Raw genomic sequence first — 2,564 nt, forward strand, 5'->3', positions numbered from 1 at the left:
TTAAGGTCCCCAGTCTGTGATATTTTGTTACGTCACCCTGAGACAGCGAATACAATCTCATACACGTTTTGTCTGAGAAATGAAATGTAGCAGTGGTTTGAGGGGTCCCCACACAGCTAAGAGGATGTGAATGTCAAGGACTTACTTTACTCAACTGTTACGGTGAAGAGTTTTAAGTGATCCTCAACTTGTCTTCAAAGATCATTCACTCTCATGTCCCCCATATAAGGGAAATACAAGTATGCCAAAACTTTATAATTAAAACATCTTCATTTTAATAACCATTGTTGCTTTCCAAAACAATAATATATAAGACACCCTTCAACACAAATTAAGGGTTCAAGGTATTATAAGAAATGTAAACTATGACAATGATTGAATAAGTTATATACATTCAAAAGAAAAATAAGCCTACATTTATTAAAGGTTTAAAAAATATATATGAAGCGTAGTTTTGAAGAAATGTTTATGCTCTGAAGCATCCTGCCCAGACAGTTCTGTGTCGATGGTATGACCCACTTGTGCTTTGTTACAGAACCTCTCTTTGAGAAATGAAGGGTAAGTAGGATGTATTTTAATGGCACACAACAAAAGCGTCACTGTATTTACTTTTCTTTTTTTTTAGAACTGTGTTTACAGTCTTTTTTTTCTGCTTGAAAATAGAATTCAAGAAACACAGATCTGTAGACTAGACCCTTCTCTGTTTTGATGCTAGTGTGTCTTCCTTAGAGTTCACACTGTACACTTATTCTTAGACCAAGACAATGCTCAGCTTTCTTTATTCTTTTTTTTTTTTGGAGAAAGACCAGTTTTCTGGGTTTTTTTCTGATTTTCACTACAGGAGATAAGGAGACATTGGTGAGAGTCTTCAGGCTAAGCCGAGGTGACTGGTGAGTGTTGGGTGGTGTGCTTGCAGGAGTTATGTTAGCTTTGAATCTTGCATCTCTTGTCATGGGTACATCTTAGTGCTAGTTTAGATCAAGGTCTGGTGTTTGGGCTTCTATCTGATTTGAGGGTGAGCTCGAACACAGGTGATGCAAGTAGGCGTTTTAGAAGGCGAATAGAGGCCATCAGAATCATTTCCCAGACTCCTTGGCTACTTGATTCACAGATGCTCATTTCAGACTCATTTGCTTTCTCCTCTTTTAGGACACTTGCTCATTTTACTTTGCCTTAAAAGCACAGGATGAACCTTCACTGTCAAATTGAAATTGTGAACATTACTTGTACTGACACTTCCATCCAATTTTTTTGGAAATAATGTTTTTGTTTTTTTTTTTAAAGTTTCACTTTTGCTCTCTTAATGCCTTGAAGTAGACTTCAATTTCCTTGTTCTGTTAGCTTTCCTCTCCTCTTTTTCTTCCTTGTGCATCTCAATGTTAATTTTAGTTTGTTCAGACTTAGACTCTAAATTGACCTGTTTTAGCAATGCTTCCTGGAAGCATTAGCTTTGGTCCTTGTTCCACTGACAAATATTTTGTCCTACATTTTCAGGCATGTATATTTACTAGCAGATCTGAAAATATAATTTGTTTTCCAATTCAAAAGTTTCTCCAGCCAAAAGATTGGTTTTGAAGACACCCAATGAAGCCCACTTACAGAGGTTGATAAAACCTTTCTTTAAAGTGAGGTGGACCAATCCAGTTCTAGGGAGGACGTTATTGGTAGACTTAACTTCACCTTAACTAGAAGATGCAAAATCAAATTCAAATCTTTCTTGATAAATAACAGATATTTGCTTTTCTATTTGGAATAATTCTTCTTGTTCTGGAAGGCCAGCTTCCTGAAGAGGAACTAGCAAATCCTTCACAATACCTCCCTGGAGATGTTATCCATGCTGGAGTCCTTTCCAGAGGGATTCACTATGTCCCAGGTCTGAGCAGTTTACTCTGTCTGCTGTGAAGTAAGTTTTACTTTTAACGCACATAGATAACATGTGAGGTGGTGACATTATTTTCTCATCTGTAACTGGATATCTTGTGCTTCTCTCACTTTGTATTTTTCATTTTCCAAGACTAAAATCAACATTCTGTTGTTGTCCTGGTTATTCTTCAGCAGTTTACAAGTGTTAGTGATACTTCGGCATGGCACAGGTAGGAAAGATTTACATTTGTCAATGTCATTTCTCTCTCCTTTGTTTCCTTCTTTCTTCTACACTGTACAGCAAAAACTATTTAAGGCACCTTTTCTTGGCCATCTTCTGCCTTGGCCACCTCCTCTGCCTCTGTCCTCTTCCTCCTCACACTCCAGGATCTGGGAAGCTGGCTGGCAGCCCTGGGACCCCCACTTCTGTGGCTCCATCTCCCCACCAGAGACTTCTGTGACCATATTCAAAATTGTCCTCTGCAGTAGCATAAAGCTGGCCTGAGAGGCTACGATCACTGGATTTTTAATACAGTGAACCTGATTCCTGCTCAAAGATGAAAAGAAAAGTATGGATAACCAACAAGGACCTACTGTGTAGCACAGGGAACTCTGCTCAATATTATATAACAACCTAAATGTGAAAAGAATTTGAAAAAGAATAGGTACATGTATATGTATAACTGAATCATTTTGCTGTA

The 2,564-nt window shown here is 37.9% G+C and overlaps 1 pseudogene; it reads right to left on the bottom strand.

Moving 5' to 3' along the window:
* Positions 1 to 1,681: 1,681 nt before the first annotated feature.
* Positions 1,682 to 2,197, bottom strand: LOC137768765 (shugoshin 1 pseudogene; annotated as a pseudogene).
* Positions 2,198 to 2,564: the final 367 nt, after the last annotated feature.

The sequence above is a fragment of the Eschrichtius robustus genome, chromosome 8 (assembly GCF_028021215.1).
Source record: "Eschrichtius robustus isolate mEscRob2 chromosome 8, mEscRob2.pri, whole genome shotgun sequence".
NCBI classification, from domain to species: Eukaryota; Metazoa; Chordata; class Mammalia; order Artiodactyla; family Eschrichtiidae; genus Eschrichtius; species Eschrichtius robustus.